This window comes from Rhipicephalus microplus, chromosome 3, assembly GCF_043290135.1.
Source record: "Rhipicephalus microplus isolate Deutch F79 chromosome 3, USDA_Rmic, whole genome shotgun sequence".
NCBI classification, from domain to species: domain Eukaryota; kingdom Metazoa; phylum Arthropoda; class Arachnida; order Ixodida; family Ixodidae; genus Rhipicephalus; species Rhipicephalus microplus.
The window spans coordinates 61,826,035-61,833,534 of record NC_134702.1 but is presented as its reverse complement, the minus strand read 5'-3'; the positions used below and the strand labels follow the sequence as shown (position 1 = coordinate 61,833,534).

Sequence of the window (7,500 nt, the reverse complement as noted above, 5' to 3'; positions counted from 1 at the left end):
TACGGCCGATCGAGCTGTAGTTTCGGCGGTAAAGCAGGTTATCCCGAATAGCGAAGTGTCCTGCTTGACGGCGAAGCGTCCTGGAAACTGGAGCGGGCGTCCGGTTTGAGAGAAAGTCCAAAAGAGATGAAATCCAAGCATCTTTGCGTTGCTCGGAAGGCATGTCCGAGATGCTGATGGCCAAGGCAGCACTAGTGGAGATAGGCGAGCCGACAGGCTCTGAAGCCAATGGCGAACGTGACAGGGCATCGGCGTCGGAATGCTTCCGGCCAGAACGGTAGATAACACGGATATCGAACTCCTGTAACCGCAATGCCCAACGAGCGAGCCGACCATTAGGATTTTTTAGTGAAGAAAACCAGCAAAGCGCATGGTGGTCTGTTACAATATCAAACGGACGTCCATATAAATAAGGCCGAAATTTTCCGATTGCCCAAATAATGGCGAGGCACTCCTTTTCAGTTACACTGTAATTCTTCTCGGCTTTACTGAGGGTGCGGCTGGCATAGGCAACGACGTACTCGTCAAAGCCCTCCTTGCGTTGGGCCAGTATGGCCCCTAGCCCGACACCACTAGCGTCCGTATGAAACTCCGTGGGAGCAGACGGATCGAAATGTCGGAGTATGGGAGGCGTGGTGAGGAGCCGTCGGAGTTCCTGAAATGCATCATCACACGCCTGCGACCACGCTGACAAGTCAGAACTTCTGGCAAGAAGATTGGTCAAGGGGGCGATAATGGAGGCGAAATTGCGGACGTAGCGCCGGAAGTAAGAACATAGGCCGATGAAGCTTCGAAGCTCTTTGATGGTGGTTGGCTTTGGGAACGCCGCGACTGCATTAAGTTTCGTAGGGTCCGGGAGAATGCCGTCCTTAGAAACCACATGGCCGAGAATTACAAGCTTGCGAGCGCCGAAGTGGCATTTCTTCAAGTTAAGTTGAAGTCTCGCCGTGGAAAGGCACGTAAGAACTTGCTCGAGGCGGCTGAGGTGGGTCACAAAGTCGCTTGAAAATACCACAATGTCATCCAAATAACAGAGGCACGTTTTCCATTTCAGACCTCGCAAGACGGTATCCATCATTCTTTCGAAAGTGGCAGGCGCATTGCAGAGGCCAAATGGCATAACGGTGAATTCATATAGTCCATCCGGTGTTACAAAGGCTGTCTTCGGGCGGTCACCCTCTGCCATGGGCACCTGCCAGTAGCCAGAGCGTAAATCTAACGAAGAAAAGAACTCTGCTCCTTGTAGGCAGTCCAAAGCATCATCGATGCGCGGCAGAGGGTATACGTCTTTGCGCGTTATCTTGTTGAGTCGGCGGTAGTCAACGCAGAACCGGATGGATCCGTCTTTTTTCCTGACGAGAACAACCGGTGAAGCCCAGGGACTGTTGGAGGGCTCGATGATGCCACGTTTCAACATGTCGTCCACTTGTTCGTCGATGACACGGCGTTCAGCAGATGACACACGGTACGGACGCTGCCTTAGCGGGGCTTGTTGACCGGTGTCAATACGGTGAACGACCGCAGAGGTTCGGCTTAAGCCTGACTGGTCACGATCGAATGAAGAACGAAAGCGGAGAAGAAGATTTATAATCTCTTCGCGCTGAGTTGGTGCGAGCTCAGAGTCGATGGCATCCGAGAATACGTCCAGAGCATCATTAGGTGCGTTGGTTGGAGTGACAGCACCAATTGGGAGCGAAACCGCAGAATCGGGTACAGTAGTCGGAAGAATGCACTCGTAAAGTTCGTAGCTTCCCAGGCATTCTCCGCGTAGTAGGGATGACGGGCTGTGCGACGGATTGCACACATAAATGGCAGCGTGACCATTGCGAAAAATGACGACGGCAAACGGAAGCATGATATTTCGACGGCACGCAGATGGGACCGATGGCATAAACAACACAGGCGATTTCGGAGGGGAGGCACACGACACCGAGACAACAGCTGAGAAAGGCGCAATGTCAACGTCGGAAGCAGCAAACACTCTACACGAAGCACCATCGTCGGGGTCATAGCACGGCACAGACAACGCGAGTTCAGAACGAGCACAGTCGACCAAAGCAGAATTTGACGAAAGAAAGTCCCACCCAAGGATAACGTCATGCGAAGAACGGAATAAAACTACAAATGTGACGACGTACATCACACCTTGAATGACGACTCGTGCGGTGCACAAAGCTGAAGGCTGAATATGATGGGACGTAGCTGTCTGCAAAGATAGGTCGGTAAGTTGTGTGGTCACTTTCTTCAAGTTTCGGCACAGTTTCTCGCTAATTACAGATACGGCAGCTCCAGTGTCAACAAGTCCGTGCACCTTAATGCCATCAATATAGAGTTCGATTTCGTTCGGGGGACAGCAGTTAGGTCTTGAAATTTTCGCTGCCAACGCAGTTCTTGCCTCCGGAACTGCGCCCGTCAGTTTTCCCCTCGCGGTGGGCTGTTGTGACGTAACATCGGAGAAATAGATCGACGACGAGGAGAAGGTGAACGGCTTGCGCCGGATGGTCGGCGACCGGGACGTACGTCTAGAGGTGGATTGGCAGGAACGGGATATCGCGGCTGAGTGGGCATGGTGGGCATGTAATGTGAGGCCCCTGCAATGTCGTGAGAAGAGAAGCTGCGACGACGGCAGTGACGAGCTACGTGGCCTGGGATGCCACATGAAAAACATATCGGCCGATTATCTGGAGTGCGCCATTGGCTGACGATAGGGGCACTGTTCGCTGAATAAGGTACCGTAAATGGTCGTGCAGGCGGCGGCGTCATATAAACGTTCTGACCTGTTTCATATACAGCCGGAGACGGGACGGTCAGCGAGCGGGAAGGTGGGGTCGACGAATAAACGTGGCGAGTAGCTTCGTAGATGGCCGGAGACGCTGGCGCACGTGGTTGAGCAACTGCGGCTGCATACGTTAGTGGTGCGGTAACATTTGGGGGAGCCTGAGCTGGCGGCAATGCTTCGGCAACTTGCGATCGAATGACCTGGCGAAGCGAAGGCGACAAGGGTGCCATCGGCTCGGTAGGTCTTGTGATTATAGATAGCTGCCGGGCGACCTCCTCGCGTATGAATTGCTTTATAACTGGCATCAACGCAGAGTGGTCGGCGGTGTCATGGCGATAGTCGAGGGATGAGATGTCCGCGGTGTCTTGAGCAGCGCAACGTGTGGAAGCGCGCTGCCTACGCAGCTCATCATAGCTTTGGCAGAGCTGAATCACCTCGGCGACCGTCTGGGGACTCTTCGCAGCCAGCATTTGGAATGCACCGTCGTCGATTCCTTTCATGATGTTCTTGATCTTGCCTGCCTCGTCCAGAGTCGAATCGACGAGCTTGCAGAGAAATAGCACATCTTCGATGTAGCTCGTGAAAGTTTCATCTGCTCTCTGTACTCTGCCCCGCAAGCACTGTTCAGCACGAAGGCGGCGGACAGCAGGACGGCCAAAGACTTCCGCGAGGGTTTTCGCCAATTCCGACCAGGTACTGAAATCACTTTGATGATTTCTGTACCATAGTTTTGCCACGTCGGTCAGGTAAAAACTCACATTTGTGAGCTTATCGGCTGCGTTCCACTTATTGACGGCGCTCACCAGTTCATACTCGGCAATCCAGTTGTCCACATCTTGGTCCTCTGTGCCACCAAATATGGGGGGGTCGCGCTGCCGGAGAGCGCAAGCGCAGAAGACAGGCACAGGTGCGAGATCTGGAGTAGCAGCATGAGATGGCCCCGGATCAGTCATTGTAGGAGGTCGTTGGAGTGTGCGGCTGCGAAGTTCCAGGGTGAGGACCAGATGTACCCAGCACCTCCACCACTTGAAACGGGTTGTTGAACAAGCAGGCGAACTCGGCGAAGGAAAGCTTTATTTAGCGCAAGGGCTAACTGAACGCAAGCCTGCGATCACAGCAAGTCTTCTTCTTTTTCTATCCTCGAGCTCCATGCCCACTACCCTCGTTACACGTAATATATTATAATGCAATGTTCAATGATCTGGACAAACGATCAGGTAGAGAAGCAATAAAAGTTTCGGCATTGTTGTGATTTGAGCCCACGCCCCCGAAGAGACTGGTGCCTTAAACCAGCGCCTTAAACCGTTCGGACATGCTACCGATGGCTTGCACTATTTTATAATACAATATTCAATACATTGGATGTACGACCTTGTAGAGAAGCAATAAAACTTTTGGCAGCGGTGGGATTCGAACCCACGCCCCCGAAGAGACTGGTGCCTTAAACCAGCGCGTTAGACCGCTCGGCCACGCTACCGATGCTTCGTAATATATTATAATGCAATGTTCAATGAACTGGACAAACGATCAGGTAGAGAAGCAATAAAAGTTTCGGCATCGTTGGGATTTGAGCCCACGCCACCGAAAAGATTGGTGCCTTAAACCAGCGCCTTAGACCGTTCGGACATGCTACCGATGGCTGGCACTATTTTATAATACAATATTCAATACATTGGATGAACGACCTTGTAGAGAAGCAATAAGAGTTTTGGCAGTGGCGGGATTCGAACCCACGCCCCCGAAGAGACTGGTGCCTTAAATCAGCGCCATAGATCTCCACGCCACGCTACCAATGCTTCGTAATATATTATAATGCAATGTTCAATGAACTGGACAAACGATCAGGTAGAGAAGCAATAAAAGTTTCGGCAGCCTTGGGATTTGAGCCCACGCCCCAGAAGAGACTGGTGCCTTAAACCAGCGCCTTAGACCGTTCGGACATGCTACCGATGCTTCGTAATATATTATAATGCAATGTTCAATGAACTGGACAAACGATCAGGTAGAGAAGCAATAAAAGTGTCGGCATCGTTGGGATTTGAGCCCACGCCCACGAAGAGACTGGTGCCTTAAACCAGCGCCTTAGACCGTTCGGACATGCCACCGATGGGGTGCACTCTTTTATAATACAATATTCAATACATTGAATGAACGACCTTGTAGAGAAGCAATAAAAGTTTTGGCAGTTGTGGGATTCGAACCCACGCCCCCGAAGAGACTGGTGCCTTAAACCAGCGCGTTAGACCGCTCGGCCACGCTACCGATGCTTCGTAATATATCATAATGCAATGTTCAATGAACTGGACAAACGATCAGGTAGAGAAGCAATAAAAGTTTCGGCATCGTTAGGATTTCAGCCCACGCCCCCGAAGAGACTGGTCCCTTAAACCAGCGCCTTAGACCGCTCGGCCACGCTACCGATGCTTCGTAATATATTATAATGCAATGTTCAGTGAACTGGACAAACGATCAGGTAGAGAAGCAATAAAAGTTTCGTCAGCCTTGGGATTTGAGCCCACGCCCCCGAAGAGACTGGTCCCTTAAACCAGCGCCTTAGACCGCTCGGCCACGCTACCGATGCTTCGTAATATATTATAATGCAATGTTCAATGAACTGGACAAACGATCAGGTAGAGAAGCAATAAAAGTTTCGGCATCGTTAGGATTTGAGCCCACGCCCACGAAGAGACTGGTGCCTTAAACCAGCGCCTTAGACCGTTCGGACATGCCACCGATGGGGTGCACTCTTTTATAATGCAATATTCAATACATTGGATAAACGACCTTGTAGAGGAGCAATAAAAGTTTTGGCAGCGGTGGGATTCGAACCCACGCCCCCGAAGAGACTGGTGCCTTAAACCAGCGCCTTAGACCGCTCGGCCACGCTACCGATGCTTCGTAATATATTATAATGCAATGTTCAATGATCTGGACAAACGATCAGGTAGAGAAGCAATAAAAGTTTCGGCATTGTTGGGATTTGAGCCCACGCCCCCGAAGAGACTGGTGCCTTAAACCAGCGCCTTAAACCGTTCGGACATGCTACCGATGGCCGGCACTATTTTATAATACAATATTCAATACATTGGATGAACGACCTTGTAGAGAAGCAATAAAAGTTTTGGCAGCGGTGGCATTCGAACCCACGCCCCCGAAGAGACTGGTGCCTTAAACCAGCGCCTTAGACCGCTCGGCCACGCTACCGATGCTTCGTAATATATTATAATGCAATGTTCAATGAACTGGACAAACGATCAGGTAGAGAAGCAATAAAAGTTTCGGCAGCCTTGGGATTTGAGCCCACGCCCCAGAAGAGACTGGTGCCTTAAACCAGCGCCTTAGACCGTTCGGACATACTACTGATGGGGTGCGCTCTTTTATAATGCAATATTCAATAGATAGGATGAACGACCTTGTATGAAAGCAATAGAAGTTTTGGCAGCGGTGGGATTCGAACCCACGCCCCCGAAGAGACTGGTGCCTTAAAGCAGCGCCTTAGACCACTCGGCCACGCTACCGATGCTTCGTAATATATTATCATGCAATGTTCAATGAACTGGACAAACGATCAGGTAGAGAAGCAATAAAAGTGTCGGCATCGTTGGGATTTGAGCCCACGCCCACGAAGAGACTGGTGCCTTAAACCAGCGCCTCAGACCGTTCGGACATGCTACCGATGGGGTACACTCTTTTATAATACAATATTCAATACATTGAATGAACGACCTTGTAGAGAAGCAATAAAAGTTTTGGCAGTTGTGGGATTCGAACCCACGCCCCCGAAGAGACTGGTGCCTTAAACCAGCGCGTTAGACCGCTCGGCCACGCTACCGATGCTTCGTAATATATTATAATGCAATGTTCAATAAACTGGACAAACGATCAGGTAGAGAAGCAATAAATGTTTCGGCATCGTTGGGACTTGAGCCCAAGCCGCCGAAGAGACTGGTGCCTTAAACCAGCGCCTTAGACCGTTCGGACATGCTACCGATGGGGTATACTCTTTCATAATGCAATATTCAATACATTGGATGAACGACCTTGTAGAGAAGCAAGAAAAGTTTTGGCAGCGGTGGGATTCGAACCCACGCCCCCGAAGAGACTGGTGCCTTAAACCAGCGCCTTAGACCGCTCGGCCACGCTACCGATGCTTCGTAATATATTATAATGCAATGTTCAATGTACTGGAAAAACGATCAGGTAGAGAAGCAATAAAAGTTTCGGCATCGTTGGGATTTGAGCCCACGCCCCGAAGAGACTGGCGCCTTAAACCAGCGCCTTAGACCGTTCGGACCTGCTACTGATGGGGTCCCCTCTATTATAATGCAACATTCAATACATTGGATGAACGACCTTGTAGAGAAGCAATAAAAGTTTTGGCAGCGGTGGTATTTGAACCCACGCCACCGAAGAGACTGGTGCCCTAAACCAGCGCCGTAGACCGCTCGGCCGCGCTACCGATGCTTTGTAATATATTATAATGCAATCTTCAATGAACTGGACAAACGATCAGGTAGAGAAGCAATAAAAGTTTCGGCAGCCTTGGGATTTGATCCCACGCCCCCGAAGAGACTGGTGCCTTACACCAGCGCCTTAGACCGTTCGGACATGCTACCAATGGGGTGCACTCTTATATAATACAATATTCAATACATTGGATGAACGACCTTGTGGAGAAGCAATAAAAGTTTTGGCAGTGGTGGGATTCGAACCCACGCCCC

At 50.6% G+C, this 7,500-nt stretch overlaps 5 non-coding genes across 5 annotated transcripts; all 5 read right to left on the bottom strand.

Annotated features, from left to right (window-relative positions):
- Positions 1 to 4,174: 4,174 nt before the first annotated feature.
- TRNAL-AAG (transfer RNA leucine (anticodon AAG)) lies at positions 4,175 to 4,256 on the bottom strand. Its single transcript has one exon. It is a non-coding gene; the product is annotated as a tRNA-Leu (tRNA).
- Positions 4,257 to 5,587: 1,331 nt separating this feature from the next.
- Positions 5,588 to 5,669, bottom strand: TRNAL-AAG (transfer RNA leucine (anticodon AAG)). The gene has a single exon. It is a non-coding gene; the product is annotated as a tRNA-Leu (tRNA).
- Positions 5,670 to 5,901: 232 nt separating this feature from the next.
- Positions 5,902 to 5,983, bottom strand: TRNAL-AAG (transfer RNA leucine (anticodon AAG)). The gene has a single exon. It is a non-coding gene; the product is annotated as a tRNA-Leu (tRNA).
- A 232-nt stretch (positions 5,984 to 6,215) lies between these two features.
- Positions 6,216 to 6,297, bottom strand: TRNAL-AAG (transfer RNA leucine (anticodon AAG)). The gene has a single exon. It is a non-coding gene; the product is annotated as a tRNA-Leu (tRNA).
- A 546-nt stretch (positions 6,298 to 6,843) lies between these two features.
- TRNAL-AAG (transfer RNA leucine (anticodon AAG)) lies at positions 6,844 to 6,925 on the bottom strand. The gene has a single exon. It is a non-coding gene; the product is annotated as a tRNA-Leu (tRNA).
- Positions 6,926 to 7,500: the final 575 nt, after the last annotated feature.